This window comes from Neofelis nebulosa, chromosome 17, assembly GCF_028018385.1.
Source record: "Neofelis nebulosa isolate mNeoNeb1 chromosome 17, mNeoNeb1.pri, whole genome shotgun sequence".
NCBI lineage: Eukaryota > Metazoa > Chordata > Mammalia > Carnivora > Felidae > Neofelis > Neofelis nebulosa.
Genome location: NC_080798.1, coordinates 52,841,656 through 52,859,064, shown reverse-complemented (window position 1 = coordinate 52,859,064; position 17,409 = coordinate 52,841,656). Strand labels below are relative to the sequence as shown.

General features: G+C 45.9%; 1 long non-coding RNA gene across 1 annotated transcript; it reads left to right on the top strand.

The window, feature by feature from the left end:
- The first annotated feature begins 2,616 nt into the window (after nucleotides 1-2,616).
- On the top strand, nucleotides 2,617-9,562 carry LOC131499377 (uncharacterized). Its single transcript, XR_009255839.1, has 4 exons — nucleotides 2,617-2,707; nucleotides 2,958-3,067; nucleotides 3,180-3,322; nucleotides 8,563-9,562. It is a non-coding gene; the product is annotated as an uncharacterized LOC131499377 (long non-coding RNA).
- Nucleotides 9,563-17,409: the final 7,847 nt, after the last annotated feature.

Below are 17,409 nucleotides of genomic sequence, written 5' to 3'. Positions count from 1 at the left end.
CAGTGACAGCATTGTCAGCTGACGCCTGCTCGGCGCAGCGACCTCTTCCCACACTCGGGAAGGGCCAGGTAGGACTCACAGGCCACAGAGCAGCGCGAACGTGTCCACTGAAAACAGCCACACCGGGGACGCAGTCCGTCACCGCCACCCTATTGAGGGAAGTCCTGTCTTGAAGCCAAAGCCTTGCTGGACTCGGGCAAGGGACACATCTCTCTGAAGGTCGGGACACACTCATCTTTTGACCAGAATCCTTCTTCCTGGCCAGTGGGGATCCGTATCCACTTCTCTGCAAAGCCCTCCTGCCAGGGTGGGGGCTTGCCAGCTGCAGCCGGCCACTGTCCCCCTAGGGTCTGACACAGAGCCTGGTACATAGTGGGCATTCAGTAAATACCTCTTAAATGAATGAAACCTAGGTGCTCAGGAAACATATGCCACTAATACTAAAATGATAAGTCTCTACCGTGTAAAAATGGAAAACTTACTCCTAAGGAACTATGTTTTATATAAAGATAACATGAATCACAATAACTACAGCAGAAACAGCAATGCCAAGTATCACATATTAAGCTCCTATTTAACAGGCACTTCTAGACCCTGTATGTATATTGCATGTGAATCTTACAAGAATATCGGAAAGTACCTATTATTATCTGTTCCCAGGCAACCTGAGGAAAGTCTAATTACCTGGTTCAAGGGCAGACAGCTAGTAAGGAAGGCACTGGGACTCAAACTCCAGACCCTTCCTTCTCTTTTCACTCTGTCTCCACGCTCTGCACACATATGCTCACTCACTAATACAATTAAGACTAAATAATAAGGTATGCTAGTCACTTCATTTAAAGTTAGGCATTCAGAACAAGAAGCGGGGCAGGGGAAGCTACACAACACTGTTCTTAATCCAAAGGAAAGCAAACCCAAAGCAAATTAAGCAGAACCGTAATGTGACTTGTGTTTGCCTTTTGACACCTGTTACAACATGTACTCGGGGCACAGGCTTCTCCAGGCGAACCTTCTCCACTTCCAACAGACAAGAATCACAGAGCGCGCTGAGGACGCTTGACAGATGTGTTAAGGCAGGGGGATATTTCAGTTTCCATCCTCTTTGGACCACAGCATGACAGTTACAGAATTCAAATCCATTTGTATCCCCCGTTGAATCCCACATAATTCAGCAGACATTCATTATGGTGACATAATGATATCACACAGCCATAAATACATATGCTAAGAGTTGAACAAGACATTCATATTTAAACATAGCTGGAAATAATTTCAATTCCGGCGATTTTCTATTGCTCATTCTATTACTTTTCTGTGGCTGCTTAAAATGTTAAAATACAGTAGGAAACCAAGAATACAAGAATAAAGGTGTGTGTGTGTGTGTGTGTGTGTGTGTGGTGTGTGTGTGTGTGTGTGTGTGTGTGTGTGTGTGTGTCATAGCTTCTAGTTTGGCAAGTAAAGGAATTTGGGTATCACGTTACATCTGATAAATATTTTGTTTGAGGAAAAGGTAATTTAATAATAGATGAGAAGCTCCTTGATATGTCAATTTCAGAAGAATCATTCACGGTGCTATAGATGCAGTCCAAGATTTTAATATTCTGAGATCTCTGCTTCAAATCTGAAGGACGGTTGCCCTGATTTCATAAATAAGAAACGCACATAACACTTTCCCCATATAACTTCGAATAATACATAAAGCAAACAAATAATGCAGTTAAAATTAAAACCGCTTGAAATTCACCATTCCTAAAGAGGGGTGAAATTATTTCTCAAGAAATCAGACCCATGCCTCCAGAAAGCAGCAAGCGGGGAACTCAGATATCATAACACGAATAATGACAATGTTAATCTCGATCTTTTCCTCATACTTCTCAACTGCAGACAGAAGAACACGTCTTCAGCCTCGATGATATATCCATTAACAGCTCTCTTCCCAGAGTATTCAGACACCTTGCAACGGATTTTTGAATTATTTAAATGGAAGTGGCATTAGAAAACCCTCATGTTTAAATTATGCTAAATAAGTATTCTTTCGGCTGGACTTTTGCCTGTGCAAAAAAATATATATTCTGCAGGCACGGAGGAAGGGGCACAGAGGAATCTGAGGAGATGACGTGACGGAGAACGACGTTTGGGGAACACGAGTGCACATACAAGTCAAGTGTGCAGGACAGTCTCGATATCCGGACGTTCTCGAGGGAACAGGAGTCTATATGTCTACAGAGATGATGTCAATTTTCTCAAATGCTTCCAAATGTCCAGAAAGCTAGGAACATGAGAATGTAAAGTAGATGGAGGTCCAATTGCAGTAAATCATAGAATATCCACACTATGGAATATTATGCAGCTATTAGAAGAAATGAGTTAGCTCTTTATCTGCTGACCTGGAGGGACGTCTGGGATGTATTGGTCAGGGAGATAAGCAAAAGGCAGTGTAGGGGACATAAACGGGGGAGGGTTCTCGTAAAGGCAAACAGAAAACCTTCCCTACATTTGCAGCAGATGTCCCTTTAAGGACAGAAGAGCTCAGAGAAAGGTGGCAGAGAAAGGACAGAAGAGCTCAGAGAAAGAGCTCAGAGAAACTCCTGGTGGACTGTTAGCCATGGTCAGTGGGCTACGGGGGCAGCTTGAGGACTGCAGAAAGAAAGGGCGATGGCATGAACTTTTTTTCTTGCTATTCATTTGCATGGTGTCACAGATTGTGGTAAGCACATGGTATTATTTAATTTGTAAAAAAAAAAAATTAATGAAAGAGAGGGGGTTTGGAGGGCAGGGAGGGAGGGAGGGAGAGAGAGAGGCCTATCAAAGCAAAAATTTCCTGCTGAGCAAAGACGGTTCACCATCAGGAGTCTTTTTATCTTGCTGGGATGCCAAGACTGGTGTTTTATTCTTTCCTCTCTCTCTCTTTCTCTCTCTGTCTCTGTCTCTCTCTGTCTCTGTCTCTCTCTCTCAAGTGAATGTGCTGACTTACTTGTGGGAGGATACTTTGCCCTCTGCAAAGCCACCTTTATGGAAGAATCTATTACTGAAGAGCTGAACGGGCAGGAATGGGGGAGTCTGGCAGGTGCGAAGGCAGGTGGCCGAGGGAGATGGGTGGGGAGATGGGGAGACACCATGATGTGATAGGGTGCATGGACGCCCTTCCACCTCGCCTAAACACTACCGGGTCTGGCCAGAGATGGAGCCTGAGTGGTGTCCACAGAGGTCTTCGGAGAAAGGCCATATGCCATGTGCAGATCATCGTCCCTCCCCAGGGGAACTTCCAGCGAGATGAATGAGAGGCCAGATAAATCATGAAGATCTACAGGTACACATACAGGTACGGATACAGATATATCAAGAGAGCTGGTGTTTAATGTCAGTGCTGCTTTCAAATGTAAATATAACTGCATTTAATTCAGTACGTGTTTACTGAGCTCCTACTATGTGCCTAGCCTTAGGCTTTTTATGGGATTATCTTAAACATCCCACATGATTTGAGGTGGTTTTCTTTCTAATTATAAAAGTGACAAATTCATTACAGGAAGTGGTCAACTACAGAAGGTTGGTTTTTTGTTTTTTTTTTTTTTTGGAAATGACAAAATTGCCTCTGATTCTCAAACACAATGGCCATCTTGTTGTGTGCTATATTTCCGGACCAGCACGGTGAGTGGCACATAATCGATATCTCATCAATATCTGTTGAGAAAAGGGAGGCAGGCAGCAAACTTACAGTAACGTTATTTATGTAAATCCATTTTCTATGCCCATATTTTTATACAACAAGGAAATTATCCTGTGCATGTTGTTTTTTAAATCACTCGTTCCACTTAATAATATATAACAATCCTTGTTACTTTTTAGTTCCCTGCACTGCTCTTTGCCTCCACACATGGAAAAAAAAATTAGTGAAAACACGCCAAGAAGAAACATTTCTCAGGTCTGAGAGTGAACTCACAAGCTGTTTCCAACCAGTTGTACACGCACACAGTCAACGGCAGCTGTTGCACATAATTAATGTGCTAATTATACGTAATTATCTAATTACTAAAGAACAAAGTCAAAGCAAGTGCGGTAGTAAAGATACCATAACCAGTTCCTTTTAGAAGGCTCTACAATATAGACTAGATTGCTATTTGTGAAAAGTACTCTTTTTGTCTGATACCTGTAAATAGAGAAGAGTCTTCCTAAATGCTGTAGTGATGTTATGGAATGGGGGATTGTCAGTCATTCCATTAACAGAATTAAAAAAATACACACACACACATATTTTACATATGATTCATCTTGATAATGTGGTGTGAACGGGGACCAGCAACAGACTCCTGTGCTGAAAGCAAGCTTTCCAGTGGATGTTCCAAAGTAGGCTGGTCCCACAGAATGATCACATAAGGGAAAAAAGTGGAAGCTGAGTGGTAAGATGTTTGGAAAACAATATTCATCTATCCCCTGGATGTTCCATTTAAGGCTGTCCCATAAAATATAAAATAAAAAAAGGGTGGGGGTGGGTGACAAACAATGGACATATAAGTTTGGAAAATACTATTATTCTTTCCCCTTCTTAGAGAGGTAGAAAACACATTTGCATTTAAAAGGCTCTGATAAGTACTGCATTTCTGAAATAGTTTTGACCACAGAACCCTTCTTTTTTCACCCTCGGTATTATAAATGTCAGTGTAATTAATAGACAACCCAAGTGCAAGGTCAGGCTGTACTATTTTACTGCCTTCACTGGATCATTGATTCACCCTACAGGGAAACTTCACTTTGAATTTGAACCAAGGTCTCCGTCCAAAAGGAACAACCTCACAATAAGATATACTTGAGAATCTAAAACAGACTCTTGGAGGAGCCCCAAGAAGCATTATTTTCTACCGACTGCTTCTCTCGGAAACATACCGATTAGGTCTGAAGATGCTCTATCTTGACATTTAGGTGCTAGGACCAAACAATTAAATCTTTTATCACACGTTACCCACAGTATTTCTTGAGAATGTTAAAGGAGCCACATTGGGAGAGAACGGTCTCCTATACTCACAGAGAAGATATAAATTAGCATCTCTGGAGTGTAAGTTATTTTATTAACTTGTTCATTCATACCCTTCCTAAATGAATCGGGGCATCCTTTTGGTTTTTTGTTTTTTTGTCTTTAATGCTACCATCAAAATTCAATGGGCCTTGACAAACGGGTGAAAACACAAACTAGTTGAAGCCTCCAAAGGCACATCTTCATTACTTTTATTATTTAACTTTAACTTTTAATCTTGGGTCATAAAAACTGTCCTAATAAAAGATCCATAAATATCTCCTGAATGTGCAAAGGAGCGACTTTGATGACCTGAGAACATATGCTGGGCTCTTTTTTGCTGATGGGCCTGAGTACTTACGACTGCCTGAGTTGTAACACAGAGAAAGATGTAGGTCTAGACCCCTCCAGCAAGTGATTCCAAACAGACCGCTCATCAGGAGGTAGATGGAACTGCTTCTGGTTCCATTTTCAAATTGTGCTTCCAAACGAATGACACAAAACCTCCTTTGCTAATTTTGAAGTCAGCTGGGGCAGATTTTCACGTGGCTAATTCGATGTTTCAAAAATTAATCGTCTGCCACGGATGCAGTTGTGGCGTGATGGCCTGAAATGGGGGGGGGCGGGGGTTCTCACAGAAGTCCCACCTAAAAATCTCTGGTCACCCAGCCTCGCTTTGCACATCGCAGGGACTCCGCACGCGTTTGCTGTGTGAATGAATGAACGCGGTCCGTCTGAGTGCTGCTTTTTTTAAACCCCATTTCTAAGCCTGCTTCGGATTCGAACGTTAATACGATTAATTGCCAAATAAATAGTTCCAGATTGTAAAATGGGTTTTCCTGAACAGATTTAATTCGACTGAACAACACATTTTTTTAAAATTGAAGACATTCAAAAACTCAACGTTATTCTTCCCTCAACCCTTTTCCAAATTGAATTCTGAAAACGGATATACCTTTAAAATTATATTATCATCACAGTGCGTTTCTGCATGAACAATACCTAAGGATAATGGCTTTTCTAATGTGATGCATAAATGCAAGTTTACAGGAACCAGCAATTTATTTTATTAAACGTTGGGATTTTTTTTTTTTTTTTCACGTATATGGCTTCTTCCCCCTTTTCTGTAACATGCTATTCTGAGGAAACACTCTAAGGCCGTGAGAGTTGATTACACTATCTTGATCGCCATTCTTTTTCTAGCTTTCTTAAATTAGATGCAAGGAGCATTTCTAAGTTTAGAATGTTGGATAGAATACCCTGCGTTCGAAGCCAGTGTTCCTAAAACTCTTTTATTTCTTGTGCCGGGCAAATTTTCATGCAACTTCTTTTCATATGCAAAGTGGATCTATGCAATCCCGTCTTACACATTCAATGGAGAAGAATGTGTCAGGAGAAGGAGCCCTGTGTTTTAGCACGAAACGAATAATCTGTCATAAACAGCATGCTGTATTTAATATTCAGATCAAGACATTTCTGTCTCATCCTAGCAGACCCTCCTGACAAAAGCCACCCCACGTCTGCCAGGAGTATCGAGTCCAGCTGAGGACAAATTTCAAGATGAACCTGAAATCAATTTGCCATCAAATTTTCATGCCTCTCCCAGACTATCTGTGGCATTTTAATTACAAGCACCCTAGGCGGGGGGTACTACAGATATTGACACTTTGCTCCTACAATAAACTTTATTGGCAACCTCTGTCTGAATGCAGTACGCAACTAGAATAACAAGAAATACATGAGGGTGTGCAAGCGGAGAAGACTGTGATCACCCTGAGGCCATCCCCTTCACCGGACCAGGGCACTTCTTAGGCCACAGGCCTGGGAGATACAACGCCTGGCTCTCGCGAGGACAAACGACCTTCAAATTCGACATGCCTGCGGTGTCCTTTGAGCTCTGGAAGGTCCCTGGGTCCTTCCCCACAGCACAGCCACAAGTCTTCTCCTTCCCTGTCTGTGCTCAGGTGGCTATTTGTGGTGCGCATCATTTCGGAGCTCTCCGAAGGTTTCAAATCTTTGTTGAAAGGTCAGGGAGTGTGAGCCGAAGCCGTCCCTGTAAACTGTGCTGAAAGGCTTCATTTCAGGGAACAGACGAAGCCCCTGATTGTATCTGGAGGCAAGGCTTGTGTTTGGGGGCGGGGGTGGGGTGACCAGCCACCTCCACATTCGTGACACCCATCCCCCGCCTCGGCCCGACTTCTGAACGAGCTGTGGGAAGAGCCATAAATATCAAAATAAAGGGGAGGACCCACAGTTTGCTAGCCGTGGAATATTTTTACGCTCTGAAAATTAACATCCTGGGACTACAGACATGCAGCTTTAACCAGGCGCATAGGGCAGCCCACGATGCAGGAGGAGTCCTGTATCAGCATAAACCATCTTGCTCCCCCCGACGGTGACAGGGACGGAAACGATGACAGCCCATGGCCACGGCCAGCTGGGCGGCTCTGGGCCAGGCACCGGGGCGGGCATGTGTGCGTGCGCCATTTCAACGACTCCTCACACACTTCCAGAAGTGAGCAGCCGACCTAAGTGAGCCAGTATTCTGCTAAATGCTCAACAGCTCCAAAAATGAAAGCACGCATGTGTAAGCACACATGCGTCCGTTTATCACAAAGCCTGCCGATAGAAAGGAAGGATGCTGGAGCGGAATTTGCAAGTAAAAATACACAATATTCTTTATTACAAAGGCCACGGACCCAATTGATTCTCACCCAGTGCTTTCATTGATTTTTGCCGAACTCTTGAATCCACAGGCAAGTTGCAGGTGATGAGTAAGTGATGTCTGATATAAATATTGGTTGATATTTTTCAGTTAGCCGGTAAGACGAAAGGGAAACAATCAAGAGAGACGTACCTTGGAACTTTATTCATTCTTCAGGGGCATCAGCAACTTCTTTGCTGAATTAGATAACAGGTTTTGCAATATACGGAAGGAATACATCCTCACTTAAAAAATAACATTCATAACGTAATGACTACAGACACGGTACCTAAATGTGAAATGCATTATGAATGTTGCGATTACTTTGTCAAGCCAAGATGATCTAAACAAAACGCCTGAAGCCTTGATTTGTAGTTTTTGCCAATTTCCGTGGTGTAAATGCTCCCAACCACAGCTGCTTTCAGGCTCCCCGGGGGAAGTCACTGAACGCAGGGCTGTGGAGAGTCGAGCGGGTGCGTTCCATTCTAGAGTGTTCCTGCCATACGGAGACAAATAGATCTCAGTTGACCTCAAGAGGACATGCAGTTAAAGTCAAAGGTGGTAAAACGACCAGGAAGTATTGAGCTTTGAGTATTTAATAACTTTGTTTGGAATATAATTTCTTCAACGGTACATTTACACAATTCGAGGTTTAACAGCGTCCACGTTTAACGAGTGGGTCACGCAATCTCTGCCAGTTCCTGGAGTCCGCGGAGTCCTGGGTCGACGTGAGGGGAGGGCTCCAGTGCACGCTGGAAATGGTGCCAGCTTCGTGCAGGCACACAGACGCACGCACACCCTTTTGGGAGAGATCGTGCTGACAAAACCCGCTTATTGTTCTCTTCGACAGGGAGAAACTTGTGAACACAGTCGGGAGATCCGTGACGGAGAGGTAACGGCAGCCGATAATTAAATAGCTGCGTTCCTGGAGACCGGGTGGGCTTGACAGAGACAAAGGAGACAGTGGGAAGGGCACGGGCCCCTTCTGACGGGAGAACAGCAATACCAACACCAGCCCTGCCGAGAGAGGTCCACGGCAGCCACAGCAGCAGCATCCACGCCCTGCTTTCTCCCCACCTCCACCGGGACCGCCGGCTTGTCTTCTGTTCCCATGACACGGAGGCCATGGCCAGCTTTCCAGGACTTATGGGAGATGAGCCACTTTACTACGATCTGAGTCTTGTTGTTGCTTCCGAGGCAAAAACGGATGGGGGACATAAACACCAGGGTGGGCACAGAGCCTGCCACAACAGACAAGACACCCTGATGTCAGGGCAGAGTTGGCCAACCCTGGTCCTGGGAGCACTTTGCTGTGTCCCAGTTCCAGGGTTGGGTCGTCTTGTTTGGTCCGAACAGGTGAGAGCTCAGAGGGCCCCCCTCACCTTATTAGGCGAGGTGAGGCTCTGGGACGAGTGGCGGAAGCAGCTCAGCTTCCTGGGCACCTGGGAGTGGCATCAGCAGCCGACAGCACAGCCAGACGGTGTTTCCCCTACAGCATCATCATTCAAACGTGCCCCAAACAGTAGTGCCCATAGATCACGAAGGGCAATGCTGATTTGGCTACAAGCGGCACCAGGACGTTTCTCCAAGGGCTCCAGGGGGGTGAGGGTGGCGGACGTGGGGGACATTGATGTCCTGTGCTTCTTCCTCAAGGCAAAGATCCCTAATACGACATGCTCGGGGCTGGTCCGCATGTATTTTCAAAACATAAGAACAAAGATGGCTTTTTATGGACAAACCAGACCAGAAGTATTCCAAAGCGTTCCCTAGAAATGTTGGGGCTGTAAAATATCTGCGAGATATAAAATAGAATATCCTATCACTTGTCAGTAACACGGTTTGTTTGTTTCCTTTTTTTCCCTTTTTTTATTTCTTCTCCCTGAGTGTCAGTTGCTTAAAATAAACATCGATGTTTCCAAGGCATGGTTTACATTTTGAACGTGGAGTCTATGGTGCTTGGCTTTATATATTTATTTATATTTGTATTTATGTGTGACCATTAATCTTGTCTTTAAAAAGAGAGTTGATACAGAGAAATCACTCGTGTTCTCTCTCGTCCATGTATGCTGGTTCTGACTCTTTTCTTTCTTTTGCTCTCTGTTGGTTGGATATAAAAACACTACCAACGTCGATCACTTTATCCCGAGCCAATGTTGCCCTTGCTAGAAAGATCTTGCTTCTCCAATGTTTACAGAAACAGCACAGAGTGGAAGGACCTAAAAGAAGTGGGGCTTAGCACAAAACAGGCCCTGGGGAGGTAATATTAACCAACACAGAACCTCGAGCAAGGGCAGACATCTAGTGGCCTTTCCACCAGGCCGGTTTCGCCGGGTCCCGGCATGAGGCATGTGCAGGAAAGGCACACAGGCTCTCCCCCTGGCCCCTAAACCTTTTGGTGGGTGGACGCGTGTTGGGAGATTCTCACTGTATCTTCTGGGGGAGGAGGGGATAAAGGAAGGATGCTCAGACTCTCTTTCCCTTTCCATGGTTTCTTCTCTTTCCTCGGGTTGAAAGAGAAGGATAGAAGCATACACAAGCTACTCTTCATTTCAGGGAGGGGCTAAGTCACCGACCAGATCCGTTTCTGAAGCAAAAGCGATACAGGATGTCGGCATGTGCCAAGAACGCGTTTGGGCACGGGGCCAGGACAACACGGCCCGTCCGTCTACAGGGAGAGTGGGGAGGCCAAGTTATGATTGGAGGGTGGCCTCCTGTCTCCAAAGGAGCTTTTTCACAGAAGCCACGCCTCCAGAACTTGAGGCCTGTTGCCTCCCTCTCTGGGCAGCCACCGCTGGGCCAAGTGACCATCTTTTGGGCACAGAGCTGCTTCCAAGAGCCAGCAGAAGGCCCAGCAGTGTAGCGGGGTCTGACCGGACGCAGTGTGCCCTCCCTCTGGATCATTCCTCTCCTCTGGAGCTCAGCCAAGGAAATGTGGGTTGCTGAGCCAACCCCCCGCTTCTCCCTCCAAATCACATTGCTCACGATTAGGGAGAGAAAGGCCGAATCTTCCTCCGTGGCCCCGGAGCCCTCTCCACCCACTCTCTATACAAAATCAGTTCATCTGGGTAATTTTTAAAGCACAGAGCTTGGGCCAGCTGGAACTAGCTGCCTCTTCCTGGCCAAATGCTTGGGGTTTCTTCCAGCCTCGAGCCTACGTGCTCCGTGTGCTAGCAAGCACCCCGAGATACGGCCAGGACTGGGAGCGAGGGATTTGCTAACCAGACTTTCCAGCAACTTCCCGAGTTTGGAGCAAGCAGAAAGCCTTATTTGTTGGTGAAGCTGCTCGGCCCCAAGAGGCAGGTCACTGAGCTCTGCAGCCAAGCGTTCCAATTCTCCGAAACCCGGGAGGACCTGGGTATCCGGCACTGGACCAGGCTCTCTGGCCGCGTAGGCCAAATCTGTGTCCTGCCCCTTAAAAAAGTAAGATGATTTTCATGGGGAAACGGATTTGCTTTATTTGCTTTGGTCTCTTCCAGCTCAGAAGTGACCTGAGCACTGCTGAGAGGGCCTGGGGGACCCTGGCTTTATTCTAGAAACTAGGCTAGTTAAATAAGGCATTGTCAAGCCAGGAGCTGCCTCGGACTCTTGGCAAGTGTGTTAACTCAGTATGAAATAATATAAACAGAAAAGAACAATATTCCCTGTTTTCTCACTCCAGGCTGGGGCTCAGGATTCATTTGGGATGGGCCAAAAGCTTTCAAAAGTAAGTTCTGTGGATTTCAAAGATCTTTAGCTTTGAAGATCTAAAAGGGGGGGGGGAGGGCGGGGCTGCCTGGTGGGAGGGTTCCAAATGGTACCTATTGTGCTTTGGGGGCTCAGAAAAATTCAGGAACAACAACAGTCCTGAGTGAGGAGAAGGAATTGTATACGATACACCATTTATCTCCTTTCGGGCACAAAAACATACACACAAGCATATACAAAACCACATACCATTTACACATTCTTCGGGGGGCCCTGCAAATCTTCCCGACCATTATTCATATTAATGAATGTGTGTTTGGTTTCCAAACTGCTCAGCTTAAGCACTGGAGTTGAGATGTTCTAGGAGGTAAATAAACCAGCTGTGCCCGCCACAGAGGGCCCCGAGTGGGAACGTCCAGCCCCTCTGAGGGGAAGGTTCCATGCACACGGGGCAAGCCTGCATGCTTCAGACCAGCCTCACTTCTGCATTCTGCAAACTGCAATTAATTCTTCTAGCCTCCCCGGTTCACAGAGATGTTCCGAGGAGGAACTGAGTCGTATTGCATAAACTCTGGGCACGGAAGGGAAAAAGAAAAGACAGTATTGCTAAACCACTGTCACCACTGCCCCCATTTCGGGGAGCAGCCAGTGCTTGGAGTGTTTAGAAAACAACAAGGCCACACCGCATTCCCCATGCCGTATGAGACCGGGGGGGGTGGGGGGGGGGGACAAAAAAACTGTGAGAAGAAACCGGGAACAGGATTTGAAAATCTGTGCAGAGAGTCTTAAAAATCCGACACAGAGGGATGCATTCTCAGAGAACCACCACCTTGCTGATAACTATTGGTTCATAAAATAATTTAATTTACGTATGTGAATCTTCGAGAGTACTTTTCTCATAGGACTTTCTTTAAGAAAAACAATCTTCTTCAGTTCACTGTTCTTAAACGCACCCCCCACCCCCTTCAGGGATACTTTATTCTCTAGACTTGCCAAAGAGCTGTTTCCTAATACATCCTAGAGAATATATGATTTCATTTTTCCACAGATGCATTTCTATACACCTGGTATTTCAGTTATTTATTAACCATGCCTAGTTTTGTGGTTTCTCGCTTTATATCTTTAAAGTCATTAAAACTTAATAGGGGAATTAATCATAAAAGAAATCTATCAAACACAGTTGCCAAGCACTTTTTTTTCCTGACTGACATCTTTAAAATGTATTTGAATGTTATTTATTTCATCACACCCAGGGAATTAAAAAAAAAAAAATAACTTGCAGCCTCCAAGTTCAGAGAAAGCATAAAAATGTGATTTACTATTTATTGTACAGTTAGGCACATGCATATTATATATTGCATGTTAATCTTCAACTGGCTAAGTTTAGCAAATTTGACAACACTACTGTTTGCTAGTGAGGAAAAAGAATCGACATCTGTTCTCTTCCAGATATGATTTCTTCCTGGAAGGAATCAGAAAGACGTCCGGGCCTTCTATTTTCTGGGTAAACTGATAGAATGCAAGCCGTTTAAATGGACAGTCAAGCCACAATGCCCCCTGGTGGTGAAATAATGCACAAACATTTGTAAGCGGTTGTGCCTCCTGAGTATTTTTCAGAGAGACCTCATTTTTAATGATGTGGACGTTTTCTTTTAGTTTGGCAAATGCAAACACAAAGAATGTGGGACGATGATGTTGTTTTAAATAAAAAATAGTCACTTTGCCAAATTAAAGGACTATTTAGTCTGTCTAAACCACCTTGGTCAAAGTTGGTTTTTTTGTGCTTTGTTTTGTTTTCTTTTCACAATAAGGGATTGGATTTCAATTTCACACTGAAGAACTGGAGTATTGGAGGAAAACAAACAGAAGTGCAGCATATGTACTTTTCAAGCTAAGTTTACAAGAGTGGAACCGTCAGCAGACACTTACAGGTGGACCTACGGGTCTGTTAGCTTCTTGTCGCTTGAGTTAAAATGGAATGAGAGCAGATTCCAGATTTTGCTGGGGGACTCAAGACTCCATCTTCCCATCATGCTCTCAGCATGCACCTCTGATAAGCGGCTTAAAGGGAATTTCTTCGGGTCAGACATAAATAGTGGTTCTCGGGTTCCCTTAATCCAGACACACATCGCTTGTGAGTTGGGCCTCATAAATCTCAAAAACGGTCAGCAACACATGAAAGGCGATGTTGTCAGGAGGCTCCAACACATTAAATGGGAAAGTCTGAAATGCGGACTCATTAATCATACAAACAATACTGACGCCTCGCAGTAATCGAGGCAAGCGGCACCTTCCTTTCTCAGCAAGCAGCTCCTTTGACCTCTTGCTATCTCTAGAAGCAGGGAGGCCCAGGACAGGAACTGTCGCTGCATTCCCTTGTCACCTGAGAAGATGAGCCATCAACAGTTCAACGTCATGTGGCAGGTGCTGAGTCACCCAAGAACCCTGGTCCCCCCACCTTCCAGGGCTGCCTGCTTTGCTAGTAAGGATTTGTTTTGAATGCGAAACATTTCAAGCCACTTCCCTGATGTCATCCAGACATACCATGAAAGGATACTGTGGTATCCTCAGGCTTATGGATAACATGCCCAGGGCAGCCTTAATCATAATAGCCAGAAAACGCAAACAACTCAAATGTTCATCAGCTCATGAACAGATACATAAAATGTGGTATATCCCTATGGTGGAATATTATTCAGTCTTGAAAAGAAACAAAGTCGTGATACAGGCTACCGTGAGGATGAACCTCGAAAACACCGCGCTACAGGATTCCATTTAGACAAAATGCCCAGAAGAGGCAAATTCACAGAGACAGAAAGTAGAGTCGTGGTTGCCTCGGGCGGAAGGAGGTGGCAGAAGGGAGGATGGCAACGGGTTGAGAGTATCTTCTGAGGCTAATACGACGTTCTGAAGGTGATGGGTGCACAACTCTGTGAATATACTAAAAAACGGTGAACTGTACACTTTTAAAGGATGGATTAGGGGCGCCTGGGTGGCGCAGTCGGTTAAGCGTCCAACTTCAGCCAGGTCACGATCTCGCGGTCCGTGAGTTCGAGCCCCGCGTCAGGCTCTGGGCTGATGGCTCGGAGCCTGGAGCCTGTTTCTGATTCCGTGTCTCCCTCTCTCTCTGCCCCTCCCCCGTTCATGCTCTGTCTCTCTCTGTCCCAAAAATAAATAAAAAACGTTGAAAAAAAAAAATTAAAAAAAAAAAAAAAAAAAAAGGATGGATTGTAGGGTTGCTGCATCATATGTCAATAAAGCTGCTTTCAAGAAAAAAGGATATTGCAGGGCTAAGGGCAGAAAGACCCCACAAGGCTCAAATAGACACAGAAGTGTCCCTATGTGAAGGAAGAAAAGGACAGAAGGGAGAGAAAATGGTGTCAGATTCCAGAGAAGCACACTAGAACCCTGGGTCAAGCTCGAATCCCAGTCTCACTTGGGCAAAGGGCCAAGACTCGAGCCAACGCCACAATCCCAGACACTTTACACATGAACTCCAGAAGGAAGGATCTCTTCCCAGATCCCAAAATCTGGTGATGGGGCACTTTGGACAGCAGGAGCTTTCAGCCCTCTCTGCCTCCCTCTCCCCCGAAGAAAGCCCAACATCCTTACTCCCCAGAGACCTGGATATAACTACCCTGGGCCATCACATCATGAGGTCTAAAGAATTTCCCAGGTGATTCTCATGCACACCCGAAGCCGAGGACCGCCGTTTGGGAGACAGCCAGGAGAGAAGACAGAGTAGGCTGAGACAAGGAGAGCTGGGAAATCTGCTTCCTATCTCTTCCCATTGTCCCATGGACGCATCTAAAACCCCACAAGTGTCTGTGTGCAGCCCCAGCAGGTGGGGGCATGGTCATCTTGGCTCGCCAGCAGACGATTTTCGCTAATAATGCCAAAATGTTTACACAAAGACATCCTAACCAACTTGTCTGTTTTTTTTTTTTTTTTAAAAACAGGCAGGCACTGTTCCAAGAAACGTGTCATTATACCAAACAAAAAACCCACAAAAAACAAAAACCTGAAGTTTGTGTCCAGGGGAGAGCATCTACGTTCCAAGTTCAGAATTGTGTGGACATGAACAGAGAACCTCTGTCCGAGGACTCACCTGACCCTGTGTCCCACCCAACATTCTTCACTGGTGAATGCCTCAGGATAAAAGCCTCCAGCCCCCCACCTCCTCCCCCCCCTCCAGGTCTCCACCCCAGCAAGGCTATGCCTATTTCGCAGGCTAGGTTTTAATCCAAGCTCAACATCAGTAAACCTGAGTTTGGTACCTGCATCACTTCCTGCCCAGAGAAAGAAACACACTGGCTTTGAATTCTCTCTTTTGGAACTACTTTGAGCCAGAAAATATCGACCCCTAACGGGCCCATCACACGCAATGCTGTACATGCTCTCTCTGGGTCTGTACTGATCAATGGCAATTTTGGAAAACATTGCCTGAATAATTCATCGTAGAAAAAAGCTTTTGGATTAAATGATAATACGGGGGCTTCCAGCACAAACATACATGTGTTCCCGAAAAGCTAGTCCAGCTGGAAGGCTGTTCAGAAATCATCAAGATGACACCCAAGCTGAGCTCCTCCCCGCTCCCCCCACCCATCGTGTAAATTGCAATGAGTCGTCTACCCACCCCCGATCCTACGAAAATGCTCAGGTGTCTCAGCCAGGTGTTCCAACAGCATGTGCCTGGCACAACTTACTCGATGTGGTGAAGTGTTACCACGGTCGACTCAGTGAGGCAGCATACGGCATGTTAAAAAAAAAAAAAAAAAAAAAAAAAGATGAAGGGAGAAAGGACTGCAGAAAGAACTGCAGAAAGGGTACGTTTTGTGCAGAGTAAGGCTGAACAGCGATGGAGACGATTTAATTTAATCTTGGCAACTAGAACGCAGGCTTAACACCCACAGTAAATGCCAAGCAAGCCATACAGTTTTTTTCAAGACCCATCTTTCCCCCACTGCACATGCAATCCTGCAAACAATTAGCATTGCCCTGCCTCCCAGGAGCATCCCTGGGCTGACAAAACTCTGCACTGAAAAGTCCCACTTGGTTTCACGTGGGCTCTCACCCTGGCATCAGACACCAAAGCCCTCAACGTGTGCTCACCACCGCTCCCGCCTGCTTTTCTGCCTCGTTGTTTTGTTTTGTTTTTCTTTCCCCGGGTGCAGAAGCCAGGTTTCGACCCACTTCCTCCCCATCTGCCTTTCTCCCTCCTCTCTAAATGACTCAAAGCAGCGAGGCCTCCAAAGGGTAAAGGAGCATTTGGTACTACTTAATTCTAGTTAGCCAAAAGCAGGAATGTCTATTTATAGCACATAAAGATGGAATGTAAGGGAGGGGCCCCATGGCATGAAATTCAAGTTCTCAACATCCAGCGACAAAGGGACCCACGTTGTCTGGACCTGACTTTTTGTTATTGCTGTTCACTAGTTCATTCCGTAGAAGTACATTAGGTCGGCGGGTGTCAAGCCCCGTGCTGGATGCTGGGGCCACAGATGGAAAAGGAAAAGCCAGTCCTTACTCTTGAAGAGACTGAGGCTGGTGGGGGAACAAGTCAAACGCATCATTACTATTTGGTAGGAGCCGAGGGCACTGATGGGTTGCTGGCGAAGGAGCTCTCGGCCAGCATGCAGGAGGCCCTTCTGGAAGCCGGCATCGCGGACCCAGAGGCAGCTCTGTGTGACCTGAAGTGTCTCCTGGTTCCCCAACCCAGGAGATCCCCAGGAGCCCCTCCCCGGTCACTGAGAGAGGCAAAGGGGCCAGAAGGAATAAAAATGGAGACCGTTACGAAGGGACTGGCAGGCAGCAAGGGCTTCTCTGTGGACCAAGCCTGGCCAGGAAGACTGCCTTCCGTGCTGCCCTCCCTTTGGGACCGAGACGACATGGAGAGCACTGTCTGGCTCGTGGCGTTCCCCCCGCGCGAAGCGATGATCCCCGTAAGCCTCGCCCCCAGGCTGGACACCTTCAACTGCTACAGGACAAGGGCCCTCACCATTTTTCTCATATG